Source organism: Anomalospiza imberbis, chromosome 8 (assembly GCF_031753505.1).
Source record: "Anomalospiza imberbis isolate Cuckoo-Finch-1a 21T00152 chromosome 8, ASM3175350v1, whole genome shotgun sequence".
Lineage (NCBI taxonomy): Eukaryota > Metazoa > Chordata > Aves > Passeriformes > Viduidae > Anomalospiza > Anomalospiza imberbis.
The window spans coordinates 18171011-18187113 of NC_089688.1; positions in this window are offsets into that span (position 1 = coordinate 18171011).

Here is a 16103-nt window from a genome sequence, read left to right on the forward strand (position 1 = left end):
TATTTGTATTGCTTCCTCTGCTTCCCTGCTGCTTGTAGGCTCTGTGGACAATCTTTGCTGAGGGATCTGCATCCAGCCAGAGTCCCAGGATTGTTCATGCTATCCATTACCCTCACATGGTCGTGAATTCCACAGTGACCTCAGCCATCCTTCTCATTGCCAGAGAAAAGAGCCACCCTCCTAGTTTATAATGGTTTTATTTAATTTGAAGATTCAAACTGGAGGAAAAATGCTGGATTTCCTTTTCCCCCCAAAGCTGTGTGTGACCTTCATTGTACCTGTTCCTTGATCAAGGTCCACATTCTTATCTGGGAGCATAGTGTAGTTCAGGTTATGGCAGGTGGATATTGGTTTCATGCTTATAAACAATTATACTTCATGGCTTTATTAATATGACTTTTTTAACTTTGTTTTTCCCATATGTCTCAAGGCCTGACTGTAAGAGAGTACAACAAATGTAGGATCTGTAGCACACATGTCCAATGGAAAGTTTTAATTATTTCCATTTGTTATTTTGATGCAAAATTCTACTGCATTTGGATTTAATGAAAAAAAAAATCTCCTCTTCCTCCCCTATTTCAATAATGAAAATACCTTTGTATAAAGTTTTCATTATCCTATTTCTCTAGAAGGGGCTTAACCATTTTGGTCAAACTTTGAAATGATTTTAGGAAAATAACTGAGCCTGAAAGATTTCAATCATTAAAATTAATGTTTCAGAACCTGTGGTATATTTTACTAGGAATTTACACCTGGAAGTTTATATAGTCTTATCAGTAGAATTTGCTTGCTTTTGGTGGGTGCAAGGAGATTTTTCATTTGCATTTAGAGCCTTGTTATGAGACAATACAATTACTCTCTGTTTACTCTCCATATGTAGGGTTACAAAGGGTAGTATATCTGGGGCAACACTCTTGACAGGTCACCAAGCTCAGCCAAACTAATTAATTCACTCTGAGGTAATATTCTCTTACTACATCAGGCTACAGGCAGTAAAATGGGGAATACATTTTGGCTACATTCGGTAGGTAAGTGACACATTCTGCTTTATTTTCCTGTTTGTACATCTGTTTATCCCCAGCAAATACAGATGAAAATCTACTTTGGTGCAAATTGATCTGAATAGGCCTCCTCATTTGCAACTTTCTACATCATCTTGGTTTTTGCCCTGTGAGTCATGTGAGCTGTTGGCTTGTGGGAGCCCAGACAGAGACGCAGGGGAAAGGGTGCAAGAAAACAACCTTCTGTAAAGGTGAATTTTGTTTCCTTGGCAGGAATTGTGCCCAAGTTTAAACAAAGTTGAAGGAACTGTGCTTGGAATGACAGAAGAGGCTGAGAGAAGCTGTGGAATATAGTTGCTACAATGTTGTAGACTCTCACTTTGATTTTGGCCCTCAGGAGACAAAACCTGCCTATAATTACTAGTTCCATCTATGGTGGAAATGAGATCTGCTCTCATAAGTCCCTCCATCCTAGTCATGTCTTTGACCTCATTAGAGACAAGTGTGGTCTTCAGGACAAAGGAAAATTACTTTATAAGCACCGGGGATTGGAATGTAGCCCTGTAGCCCTGAATTACCCTTGCTGCACAGCTGTAGGAGTCCAAGGAGGTAAAATGTTAACATTCTTTAGGAGCAGTTTCATTTCATAGTGACATCCTGTAGACAGAAGGAAAGGGCATTTATTAGCACTAAAACCTGGTTGTTATATGGCTGAAAATGTTTTGGCTCCACTGGAATTTAAACTTGTCTGACTGAAAAGTGTTCAGATTTAATATAACTGATCCAAATGTGCATTCAAAGTTCTGTGTGAAATTCTCTTGTGGGATAAGGATCTTGGTTTATAGGGTCTGAAGAATGATTCTAAACACTTTCCATCCCCAAAGACAATGTAGAGGCGCCAGTTTCTGCATAGATCAGATTACTGCAAGTGTTGAAAATGCAAATCAATGTCAAATTCAATAAATAAGCATAATCTATATAGGGTAGATTATTCTGCTGGTAATTATTAGCAAGAGGCATGCTTTAGTGATATTTATTTCATGAGCTGCAGAACATTTAATTCCATTCAAAGTATAGCAGTGATGAAGTGAACAAATAGAAAATGGAAAGGAATACAGAGGAACTATGGAAAGGATTATTCCTAAAATGGTTCCCTTGGTTTCTCTACTTTTGTCATATATGTTAGATGTTTTAAGATCAGAAGGAATCACTGTTATCGCCTAATATGACTCTTTCAGTCTTGAAGTTCATGCTGTGCATTCACTTCCAATCGAAGAATTTCTTGTTTTTTGAAGGGCAGGGAATTTGACTCTATTTTTTTAATCTCTTGTGGCTGGATTCTAATAAGCCCCTTTTAAAAGTTAAACCCGTAAGGCCAGACAGTGTTTTGTTTCCTTCGGCATAAATCAGATCAGCCTCAGTGGAACCAGTAGTTACTCCATATTTTCATTTGGGGAAATTTAAGAGCAGAAAGAATGGAACTAAAGTCTGGATTGCTCTGTTACGTGACCACGTCTCCCTCTTATGCCTGATCTCAGTGATTACAGTCCCAATGACACCAAAATCAATTTGCTTTCCCCTCAAAAAATGCTTTGAGCTGTGGTGCTGATGGCTGCGGTTCTCACCGCACCCAGAACATGGTCCCTTACATATGTTTGTTATGTGTCCAATTGTGCTGATAAATTGCCTTTAGTTCTGATCAGGAATCATTACAATCAAGCGATGTTGCATCTTCGTGGAGACTGAGTAACCATTGTGTGGTGGGAAACTGAACACAAGGCACCTTACATGGAAAAGCATTCATCCAGAAAAATGTTGTTTTTGCTTTAGAGAACATGTAAAAGCCAGGGCAGAAGGGGGATCAGGATTCTTAGCTACTGAAGGAAATGTTTTCTTTTTTGTTCAGCACAATCTATTTTTTAACTGACAGCTCTCAGAGAAAGGAGTGCAGTGCAGGGTGATGCAAACACTCATCTGCACTCCGCTGGGGGAGAAACAGCTCATTACTGCAGGCAAAGCTAGAACCCAGGCTTGCTTATTTTTGACTTCAAGTTTCTCAGTTGTGGGAAACAGTTTTTTCATTCCTGTACTTTTAATAAAATCTGCACATTGTTATTTGCTTCACTCTGATGAGGGTCTGGATTGATGTTGAGATGTGACGTTTGCCAAATTTGTAACATTCTTTTCAATATATTTATTCTTCTTTCTACGAGGGCAGAGGATCTTATTTTGAATCCCCAAAGGCTTTCCCAACATATGGGGGATGAATAAATACTCAAAATGTCTACAACTGCTGTTATGCTACAGCTGCCAGCTTTAGAAAAGAACAAAGTACATGTACACATGCACGCATGCGTGTAAGAGTCAGAGGCAGAGGGAGAAATACAGTGTGGGCACTCTTGGGGTCAGGAGCGTTCTCTAATAAGGAACACATTTTACAGACAGCAAGAGAATTGTTTTTACTGTGTGCATTTACAAGTCCTCAGGCAGGGAATTTTTTTGTGGGGATGTTTTTAAGGCTAATTATTTACAGCATGCAGGGCTTGAACCTGCAGATCTTAATTTGGCAAAACTCCTGTTCACTTCAAGGGGTGCCCTGCATGGTGTACCCGGTGGAGGGCAGGGAGGGATGGGTGATGGGCACATCCTGGCTGTGAGGGGCTGTAGAAGACCCCGCTGACTTCAGTGACAGCTGAGCTTCTGTCTATGATGGTGGATTTTACAGGAGTGTGGAGCTGTGGGGGTGACACAACACTGGGGCAAAGTGGCCAAAAAGTGTGGTTTGGAGGAGATTTTTTTGCCATCATTCTCAGAGAACTTGTCTGATTTTTAACTCAGTTTTTTGATCTCACATTTTAAAGCAACCTTTTATGGGAAGTACCACATAATTGTTATAGTGTTCCCACACAAACCACACTGGCTTTGAATATTTAAGTCTTTAGATATTAACACTGTGATTCTGAATGGTGTCCTATTATAAAAAAATATAAAAGGAAGAGCAATGTCTCTTAAATTTTCTATCCAATACTAGCTTTTTCATTGAGAAACAGAATTCAATCAGCTGTCTCAATCAAGGAAGTTTAAGAGCCACAGCAGGGCAAGAGGAAGACTGGAAGCACAACTAAGATAATATTTCTGAGTCAGGAACTGTTTTTTTGCACTGTATTGAGCATGCTTGGCATGAGTGGATCTTCTCCAAACTGGATGCTGCTAGGCAATTGTGATGATGGGCATGTTGATTGTACCAGTCATTTTACAGGCTTTTGCTAAATACTGTTTGACATCTGATAGCAGCTGGGTGCTTTCAGCTTTCAAGGAGCTTTTAATTGGACAATTTTCACTGGCATCTGCTTGTGCAAACCACCTGCAAATTAATATATTGCTCTTCATGAATAATCGCATATGCAGAATTTGTATCCACCAGTCAGAAGACCCAGGTGACCTCTCTGCCCCATCACAGCTAATCAAACCAGGTTGCTTTCCTGAAGTTATTAACATTTAAAATAATGCCCTTTCAATCAAGCTGGGGGAACAGATTTAACTCACTCAATATTTCATCATTCCCAGTCGTTTAGTCAGTGTCAGTTACAAAGCACAGATAAACACATGGTTTTCAGGAAGAGAAAGAGTTTAGTGCTTATAGTTCTCTTACAGCTCAAAGGGAGCTTGGATAGCTAGAGAAGCCCAATGATTGTTTCTATTTCCTAGGAGCAGAAATTGCAGGAAATGCCATTGAATAGCCTCTCTGCCTTGAAAGAAGCTGTCAAAGGTTTCATACAGTTCTGGAGTGGGTAAAATAGAGTTTACCTACTTTTCAAATCCAACATTTGCATTTTGTAGCTTGATTGTTTTTTGGTTTTGTTTTTAATTTTATTATAAATATATTCAAACCTATTGAGTCTTCCATCTCCCTTTGTTTAGTCTGTCAGGGGTATGAGATCTGGAGGTGACTTCTCTCCCACACAGCAGAGGCTTGATGGTAGGCTGATTCTTAGGACCACAGGTACTGAGTTTTCAGAGGATGTTAGGCAGCCCACAAAGTAAGTGGGCTCCCTCTGTGGCCTGTCAGATACCCAGGGTAGCCTGATTTCTCTGTCAAAGTTGCCAGGGATAACAGGATGCTCCCATGACAAAGGGTCAGGTTCCCACTGCTTGCATCTATGTTTCTATTGACCTAAGAGGGCTGTCTGGAAGGTTGAGGTTTCTTCAAGTTGTGGGTCCCACTTCAAACTATTTCTCTCACATGGAAGCTGTAGGCTTGAAAGGAGAAGATCTTTCTGTCTGGGGTGGTGGCTGGAGAGATCTTCTGTTCCTAGGCTTCTGAGAGCTGCTGAAAACCTGGTGGGACAAAGATTCCCAGGACTTATGGTTCTTAGGTCTGAAGGCAGAAAACCTTCCTAATTATGTTTTTCTGTTGTGACTTAGGCTTATCTTCTCCTAAATATTAGATCCTAAATGTCCTAAGAACTTTAAAGTCCTTCTGGGAAATTAAATCTGGGACATGTGTGAGACTTGAATTCCAAAGGTGACTGTCAAAATGCCTGAGCCCCTCTCCCAGTCCTCTCGCTCTGCCCTGAACCAGAGTAGACAATGCCAGGTGAGATTAGAGTAACCCCAAGGTGGATGTCTGGATGTCTCTGGATGCTGCTGCTTCTCTGCCAGTTTAATTTTGTTATTTTTATATCTGGCTGAAAGGTGAGCTCAGTAAATGTACCTGCATTTTGAATTTCTAGATGATGTAAATACTGTAATCACTTAACAACAGACAGCAGAGTACAAAACACAGTCAAAGTCATATAAATGTGTGGAAAAAAAACCTGTCGTAATTTTCTTTCTTCAGAGCACCAGATATGTATCCTTAGTCTTTTTATTAGCATCTGCATTGTCTTTTTTTTCACAGACTTAATATTCTAAATTGAAAAACTTGAAAGATTGAAGACACAGTTTATGACACTTTCATGTAGTATTCTTGTCCCTTTTTGCTTGTTTCCATTTCTGCTCTTGTGGCACTTACAGATTTTAAGCAATGTTAAAATGTTCCTTCACCAGTAGCAAATTTTGTATCCTGAGTACACCACACTTATAATCCCTTTCTTATCTAAAGAACTATTTGAAAATCCCATTTTGAAATTCTATGAGTGGGAAGTGAAGGCACATGTCTGGGATCCCAGGGTGATTAATAAACCACTGCATCACCCTACTCCTCTAACACTGTTGATCCCAACCAATTTGTGCTCTTACTTCAAAGCTTAAGGAACAGCAGCTTTCTTTTCTTCAGTTCCCAGGGAAAGCTATGCAGATTCATGGTGAAAGGGTTTCTGTTGTAAGGCCTTTCTTTGGTTTTGATCTGCATATCCATGGTCTGAGGGTTAAGTGCACACAAAATCAACTGCTTTGAGGTCAAAAGAGAGAATTTCTTCTGGTTCTGACCTGGAGCAATAAATTGATCCAGTTTTACTCAGCTCTGGTTTGGGGGAGGGGGGCATCCCTTGAAAATGCCCACAAACTTTGAGGAACTTGCTATAAATAATGGATCTATAGTTCAGCTGCATGACTGTTCATGATGAATAGTTCTTACTGCTGTATTTCTAAGTTAGTCTACTCACAGCAGGAAACAACTGAAACAGGATTGTTTGGAGGGTGCTACACCTTCTCCTCTCTTCTTAGAAAGTGAATTCACCTTTTGTAGGGAGAATTACATGAACTTGCAGACAAAGATGGCCTGGGAAATGTGTGACTGATTGGATTGGAGCAGCCTAGTAGAACAAGCAGCATCTAAAAGACAGGTGGTGTTTCACTTCAGGCCTTGCAGTTGAGATTTAGCACCAGATATTGAATCCTTTAGCATCCAGCCTCAAGTGACTTTTAACAGTGTCTCTCTTGTTCTTTATTGTGGCACAGCAAACCTACCATCTGTTGTACATAAAGAGAGAGAATGCATGTCTTTATCTGCAGGTGGAGCTTCTTGAGACAACATCCAGTGCAGTGCAAAGGAGGCTAGAACAGTGCTTTAAGCCTCGAAGTTCAGTCTTCTGTCCTGAACAATCTGTGAGGCTTTGGCTGCATCATTTTTCTTTTCATATGTCCCAGTTTGCACTTGTCATCTGAGCAGAACAGACTGGGAATTATAACATGATAGACTTCCATGTGTTCCAGTAGAGTTTTATAAGCAATTGGAATGGGTCATCTCTTAACAGATCATGTTTTCTGTGTGCCATTTTTGTTTGGGTAATCTGGAAACGTGTCTTAGCTGAGAAGATGGTAGTTAGTCCTTAAGAGCACAGTCATGCGTATTTAGGTCTTTTTAAACAGGACTTGGATGTGTAGTTCCTGAGACTTCTGCTCATGTCATGCTTAGCAATCACATCAAAACAACAGAGTTGGGTTTTTCCTCCCTCCACAAAACTGTCTTGTTTCATCTTGGACATTTCATTTCACTTAGATGTAAAATGCCATGTACATCTGGGCCAAGGAGTCTATGAACAACAAAAACCTCTTCAAGAAGCAAACCTCACACTCTCTGCACAAACTCCCATGGTCCATAAAACTTTGGCTGTACATGCTGCTGGAGGAAAGTTCTCATAAACCACTCTGTGTTGGTTTATATATTACAAATCCCACAGAATCTATTAAAAAAGGTAGAGTCCAAGTCTAAGATGTTACAGTGCAAATGAACCTCCAGAGAAATGAATATTTAAGCCCTCTACACAAACATTCCATGACACTGTGATGAAAGATGGCAATAGGCAGCAGCAGAGAAGGCTGGGTGTGCCAGTAAAATCCATTGTAGTGGCTTTGTGTGTGTGCCCCAGGCCTCATAAGCAATCCAGTATTTTTCAGGAATGACTGAGCAGAGGGCAACTTAGCACAGCACAGATTGGGGCGGAGGGGATGGGGGATTTCCTTGAGCTGTTGTGAATAAAGTTGCTGTCTACGGAAGATCAGGCTCCCAGGTCAAATGCCATTTAGCTATGGCAGCATGCAGAAACTTGTGTGCCAGATGCGGAGCGGCTTGGATAATTGGTTCTGTCTGCACTGGTATCCAGCTCCCAGCCAGAAGACATAACAACACCCAAGGAGGTAAAATAGTAAATGCAACCTCAAAGGCTTTTCTTGCACTTGGCACTGAAAGGGCAGCCCAGCAAGGTAACAGCTTTGTAAACATTGCCAAAGCAGGGCAGCGAGTACAGTCATAGATGCCTGAAATTTCATTAATGTCAAAGGAAGAGGGGGAGGACCCCCAGCCCAGCAGTAATTGTGTTTGTGGCTGCTAACCCCATGAGCGAGGGAGAGTGACAGAATCCATGTGGGGCAAAACCTGACTGTAAAGCACTGAGGTCACCAATACTTTGGGAATTCAGCATTGTCATACGTCACTCAGCCTTCCTGCTTCCTCACCTTTGGAAAGACAGATGGCCAGCCAGATGGCAGCTTCCTCACACTTCCTGAAAGGTTAAAGGCTCTGCTGTTAGAGGACAGCTAGCTTTTATTTTCATTGAGGGGAACAGTGTGGTTTAAAATCAGCCTAAACAGAGCTGCTGGTGAGTCTGGTTCATCTGAACAAAAAGTCTCTGCAATAATGTCATTGCATCAAGAAGCCCTTGATTGCAGTGGCCAGGTTTGGTTGATGTGAGTTGACTGGATGGCAAGAATAAATACTGGTGTGATGACATCTCTGTATGATACAGGTCCTGGGAGTTCCCTGTCTGTGCCAGACCCTATTTTACTATTTACACTGGGATCATTTGTAGTTGTACTGATCTTTCTCAAAGGAAACCAGTCTTTCTCCAGGCTCCTCAATACTACATTTCACACCCATTCAGCCCAAATAAAGACACTTGACTGAGACACTGAAGTAAGGACCTATATTGCCTCATGTCTCTATTTTTTCATTCATGGTGGGAGACAGGTATAAACAAAGTGAGTCGATATATTAGTTGGCCCAAATGGCACTAGTGCAACTAAAACCTAATAAAGTGAGGAATAATATCTGGCCCTATCTGTAACCAAAGTGTTTTGTGCTGCAGGATTTCACATCTCAGCCTTCCTGTACCATGAGCCACGCTTCTCTGTGTATCACCATCAGTGCTCTCCCTATCCTGCTTCTGGATGCACAGGCCCACATGCTGATGCTCCAGCAGAGCCCTTCCAGCCAAAGCATGGCCACTGGAGCTCCTAGCAGTGGACCTGAGTGCAGGAGTTGGGCCCTAGGTTCCATGTCGTGCATAAAACATGCCGTGCACACCTATGTGCACTATAATAATAAGCACTAGTCATAAACTAGAGTGGAGGTGGAAGCTACCTTGGATAATGATATGGTTGTCATAGATCCTCTCAGGCCCAGGTTAACTTCTAGAGCTAGACACACTGTCTACAGGGTGAGTGAAGTTTCCCAGAACGTGTGAAATGCTGACATAAATCCCCAGATGAACTGAACTGAGCCTTCACAGTGTAGCCAAAGCCCTCCAGCCAGATTCCAATAGTATAAGCAAGACTGAGTCACCTCCTCCCTCACTGAAAATTAGAGATGGTAATAGTTCTGGAAGCAGTTGATTGTATGCTATCAATCATTCATAATGCAAATTTTTCAGAGTTGGCATCAGAAAAAAAGCAACTAAGGTTGGGAAGGAGCCTAGGTTGCTGTCCTGCCTGTGTCACACCACTTGTGAACAATTCAGCAACAGCTTTATGCCTCAATCAATGCAGCTGTTAAGCTGAGGAAAAGCAGGACTTTACTGAGAAACAGATGTTTTGCACATGAGCTGACTTATTTCAGTTAATGATCCAGATAGAAAAGAAAACAAAGCACAATATATGCACACACAAGCAGGCATCGTCAGTGCTTGAAATAGAATTTAAGTGCAGATATAGATACTGAGATATGCTGAGAGGAAAAAGTTCTCCTGTTCTGCAGTTATTCCATATATTTCTAAGACCTTTTGTAATGCCAGCATGGCCTTTTGGCATATTTTGGCTCTTTCAAGCACCATGTATGTGTATATGTGTGTGCATGAATACACACACACACTTGCATATATGATGCAGGGTGACAATGGTAGCACTGGGGGTGATTTCCATTAAATAGTGTTGAAAGTTCCCAGAATGATTGAGGCAAGTTCCTGCACAGTTATTTTTATCAGTGTTTTAGATGACGAACTAAAAGGAAAGTGATTTCCCACTACCTGGTTAGGTGATTAATTGAATTAGTATTTAGAAAATGGTTTCTAAAAATAGCAAAAAATGACCAGTTTTTTATGCATCAGCCTAATTAGGGATTGAGTTTTTAGTACTACAAAGAATCCATGTGGTGGTGATTTTGAATGCCTTGGTGTTTGAATTTCTGAATGGGAAAACTGCAATGAGGCTGATTTCCCGGGCATCATTTCTCAGCACTTTCTGAAAGTTGGCATCTTAGTTATGTCTTAAATTTCATGCCACTCTAAATTCCCAGTCACTGTTAAAAAAAGCAGCTACAGTGTCTTGTTTGTGATCTTTGGCATCTTTGGGATCGGTGACCACTTTGTCAGAGGTCACAAATAAGAAATACAAACAAACAAAGAGCTTGCAGCTATTTCCGTTTAATACACCAGAGTCTGTGTTGGTTCTGCACAGTGATAGTGAAGAGGTGAAAATTGAAACTACTTGTGGGATTTTTTTATTTCTTCTTCTCCCTCCCCAGTTGCTTCTTTCCACTTTTTGGTTTTTTTTTCTGGCAAAATTTACCATTATTTTTTATTGTAATTGGTCTTTTTATAATAATATCTAATCTCCCCTTTCTAAGGGATCAAGAACAAGGAAGGGAACTTCTCAAATCAGAACAGAACATGATATCAGTAAGTGTGACCAAAAGCCAGTGTTTCTGGCTTTTGGGAAAGTTTTCTGAGATGCACTTTTTTCAGTTTCTAATTTGTTCTTTACTGCTGTATAGTGGAAATTCTGAAAACAAGTCTGAGAAATGAAACTCCTCTGAGCTGTTTAGCAGTGCAGAACTATTTCAATGTCAATCTGTTAAACCTTAGTTTTGTTTCAACTTCAGTGAAACTTGATCAAACATGAGATGCTTCAGATGAAATATTCAAGGAAGCAGTGTTTACTGATGAAACTTTGTTTAGTCGGAAATTTGCAAACCAGATTTAGTTATAGTCTTATATCTCTCACACACAGATTTTTTTCCTTATACACGTATTCACTGAGAGCTTGTGTTAAATAGATGTTATCAAGTATTTACTTAAAAAAAACAATAAGTTTTAAACTGTTTGACCAAAGAGCCTTTTCCTCCTGTCTGATGCTGCCAAAAGGATTTATATAGGAGCTAAAATACATGTGGAAAGGGTCATGCCTGGAATCTTGCTGTAATTGTAATTTCTTGATGCTGAAAAACAGCTGCCCATCAGTTTAAGGGGATCATTTGAGAGCCACTCCAAACTGACCAGTAAAATGATTGAATCACTGAAACAGTAACTCACTGGAAAATTGCTCCTGCATGTAGCTCTTCCACCCTATCTTTGGCACAGATACCCCTGCAGTTAAGGTGCAAACTGATCTCTGAACCTGATGAAATAAGCTGAAGGGGACGAGAACAACTTTCCCCACAGCTCTGCAGAGCCCTAGTTCTTCAGCTCTCCCTGCATCACCTAGCTGCCCATCTCTGAAGCAGAATTTCATGCTCTAACATTCCTGCTTCAGCTCCCGATGTAAGGTTAAAAGTGAACATTAGGCCTAAAGAAAAAAAAAAAGATCTTTTTCACCATCCAGCCCTGCAAGCTCTGTGTAAATTCTCTATGAAGCTTCTGGGAACGTTGTGCATATGAAGAAGTCTAATTTCTTCTAATATTTATCTTACTCTATCTGTTACAACATTTGTAAGTTCTTGCTATCAGTTCACTACGTGGAGGGTCGCATTCCCCACGTGATCCTCCAGGTCAGCAGGATCTGAAGGCACCATTTCACTGATGATCACTAGAGCAATGCCCATGAAGAGAATCTTATTGTGCTAATGCAGGCAAGGGTTCAAGTACAGCTGGGTTGACAGGCAGTGAAAGAAAGCATGTCTCAGAAAAAAAAAAGAGACCTGCAAGCCTGGAACCTTAATCAGGTGATTAATTAGCAACAGAGTCCTTTTTATTATGTGCCTAGAAAAGTACTAAATCTTGGGTGGGTAATGGGAAAATCTGCAGTGTTTTATGTTCCTGGTGGTCACTTCTATATGCTCCTGTGAAAATCCCCAAGATAGTTAGCTGAGAAACCTGAGATGGAAAACAATTAGGACTTAACTTCCAAGTGAGCTGCTGGCCCTCAGGCAGAAAACCATGAGAAGACAAATGATAAATGACCAAGTATTCTATCTTGATAGGAAGACAAGCCAGGCATTTTTAAGAACACGTTTTTCAAAGAGCCAAGCCCTCACACAGATGCGTGATTTAGACTGTAGAGCCAGCCCAGGAAACCAGAATGGGACAGTTTACTGAGTGCTGGGTTTCTTGAGAGTTTCCTGGAGCTTTTTGCCTGTGGTATTTGGTGCAGCAGATGGGTCACCAGGTCAATTGTATTGGAGGCATATTAAAAAATGATTGGACAATTTAATGGTTGCTAATACCATGGCAGTTATGTCCCTGAGATAAGGGTAACCAGATACCTGACTCTGGGACTTGAACACTTGGACAGTTTCACTTGAAAGACGGAGTGGCCTCTAGAGAATTTCAGCATGTTGTGATTGCTGAGTGTTTCCCTTTGGGACAGCGCTGCTGATCCCGTGCAGGGACGCAGAGCAGCCGACCCAGCCCTGCCTCAGTGGCACCACATCTCCTCAGGCTCACAGGGAAGCCTGGCACAGTGATCTCAGCTGTCTGCCAGCAGCACAATGCTGGCTCTGGCAGCACTGGCTCTGTGAGCTCAGAGGAGCTGGGGCAGGATTTATCCCTGCAGATAAATGCTGTGCTGTTGTGAGGGGTGTGCCTGTGTGGGACACAGCACGTGCAAGCTCCTGAAATGAGGAGGGCACTGGAGACAGGGGTGATTTGCACACTGGCAACTCTTGAAGTCAGACATTGTAGGACTCTAGGTACCTTGAATGAACACCACAGGGTCCTTATCAGCAGGTAGGCCTACTAGAGGAAGCCATGAGCTTGCCAGAATTGAGGACTAAAAAGATAGAGAGTAGTAAAAAATAGCTGATTCTGGTATTTTACCTTCTAGCTCTGGAGTTAATCTGCCACCAGCCAGCACTTTGTGATTTAACTAGATTTAATCCTTTCTGTGATTTGGATTCAGTGAGCACACAGGAGAAAGTTTGTGTCTGGATTAACCCAAAAGCCAAGTCCAGCTGTGTATATTCTTGGTCACAGCCTGGACCCTGTAGTCCTCAAATACCTGTCTGTTTCTGTGTTCTCTAAAACCTCCTGTATGCAGCCAGCAAGTAACTATCAAACTGTGTTGATACACTCTGCACTCTGAAAAAAATAAAATACCAGGCACATTTCAGAAAACACAATTGCCAGAGATGTACTAATGATCCTAGAGTGCAAGAATCCCCTATATGCACATCATCTCCCCAACAGACATGTCATACTAACTTACAACATCTTCCTTCTGTAATTCCCTTCACATATTGTTACACAGACTAAATATGCTTAGCACAACACAACAGCCTCTTGCATTCAAATCTATGCGTTCTTAGCTCATGAGTTTTACCATAACTCCCATGAACATTCTGTGAACTTCCAGCTCCTGGATTCATGGGAACAATAAAAATTTCAACACAGTTTTTAGGTTTTATAGTTGCAGAAAAAAACCACACATGAATATGATCTAAAAGCCCCCAAACCAGAAGGCAAATAAAAATAATCCTAGAAACATTACCGTTATGCTGATAAATCCAGTGGGTTTTAAGCTGCCTTCTTCAGGGATCTCTTGTATGGTTTGGAGAGGGCATGGACACACTTGTGAGAAACACATAGTTCTGCGTGTTCAGGTCTCATAGAACTCTTCCTTTCTAAACCGCACACAGGTGCTTCATAGCACTCACAGGCCCTCACTGCCTTGAGATGTGCTGTAATCTGGGGTGAAACTCAGTCAGTTTAGATTCAGCCTGCACAAGACTCAGCTCCAGTCATTACCGAGATCAGGGTGAGAGCTGGAGGCACTAAGGAGGATGAGAAGTGAAGGCGCTAGGGAGCTGCTAAGATCACTTCCAGTGTCTGCTTCTTCTTTGGCTTAACCAAGTGTATGAGATGCCAGAGCAAACAGGCTGTCCCCCCTCACATTTAGCTGCTGAAACTGTGTCCTGTCTTGGAGCAGCTGCTCACATGGGATGGTTTCCAGAGCTCATCCTTGCTGCATTGCACCCTGTCCCACTGCATGTGGGGCCTTCAGCTCTGAGCTTGTAAGCATGACTTCTCATGCTCAGTGAGATGTGGCAGATCTTCCTCTCGACAGCTCAGAGAGGAGTTCTGGTGTGCTGGCAGCAGTGCAAGCCATGGTGGCCCCACTCTGCCCTGGCTGTGCAGCCTGTAGTGTGTACAGGTGCCTTGTGTGCCTTCCCAGAGCACAGCCCACCCCAGCCTCTGTGCCTGGCTGCTTTTGTGCCAAGGCACAACACTTGGTTTGGAGTTAGGTTTGTTTCCCATGCTGATGTCTCTTGGCATGCCTAGGAGCAAGAAGTGGCCTAGGAGGCCTGCACCATGGACAGCTTTGGTGTCTTCTCTGTTCCCACCAGACTGTGGTGTCAGGGGGTTGCCTGGAGCCCTGACTCCATTCGTCTCCCAGACATGCCTAGATGTGGACAAGGAGATGGTGTTTCTGAAGTGAAGTCTCTGCTCTCCTGAGGTTACATCCCTTTTGATTGCTGAGGGAGCAAATACAGCCTATGTTATTTGCTTTTTTCTAAATGGCTGTAGCCAGGTCAGTTGAATCCTTGCCTCTGCCAGCTTTGTCCATGAACAATTTCAAGGGGCAGTAGTCCCCTGGGCAGAGAGGCGTCTATGAACAGCAGCCTCTGCATGATTTCCTTGCTTTGTGTGTCTACCTGGAAGATTGCTCTCCATCCTGTTATTCTGGGAAGTGCAGCAGAGTGAGAGGGGAACAGAGAAAGCACACAACTGGCCTGAGAAGTACTTCAAATTTTTGTGGCTGTGTGACCCTCTCCTGCTCTCATCAGGCCTGAGGCAGCTGGAGAGACTGGCTGTGGTGTTCTGCTGCAGCTGGAGAGGCAAGGGTGATGTGAATGAGAACTTTCTTCTGAAGAGGGATTTCTCTAAATCCAAAAGGATACCCAGTATGTTTTCTAAGCTCACGAATGTTTTGCAAGAGTTATGAGTGATGGCAGAGACAAACTTAGCAGTCAAGACTTCTGGGAGTCAATTGGGAGTTTTGGTTGAGTAAGAATTGGCATTAAAGTTCTGGATCTGACCCAGAGCAAGTAATGAGTCTGTGGGTGAGGCTGACCCTAACTGAGCTCTGCACTTCATGACTGATACACATGGGATCAAGTGCAAAAAACAAAGGGAACTGCCAACCGGGGCCTCGTGTGGGCTGGAGCAACAGTGCCTTGGGAGATTTTTCATACTGGCTCTTTCAAAAACTTACTGAGGGTGAACTGAAATAGGTAAGACTGAAGATCACAGGAGATGCACTCTTTCATCATCTCCCTTCTCTCTTCTTTATCTCTACTGCAGTGACAGTCTTTGTACACTTTTGAATCCAAAACTCTTCTTTTTTAGACATCTTGCATGTGCCAGTGGAGAAAAACTAAACATTATATAAGAAACAGGGCATAGGACTGACACTAGATCTAGGTTGGAAATTATTTTCTTATTTTATGAGGGTTTTCAAAGCACTGGAAAAACATTTTTTGTTCTGACAGAGGCTGGAAAGACAAAATCTGAAACATATTGGTGAACCAAAAATCTGGAAAAGAGCAGTAAGGTTAGGGGTCAAGTGCAGCACTTTGTTTAGATGATTTTCAAATGTTTTGGTTTCATTCTGAATATTTCTAAATTGTTTCTAGCCACTACAATTATCTTAAATTTGGAAAATAAAAGATACTTTGAAAAGTAGAAGTTTGAGCAATTTGGAGGAAGAAGAAACTTCAAACTGGAAACTTTA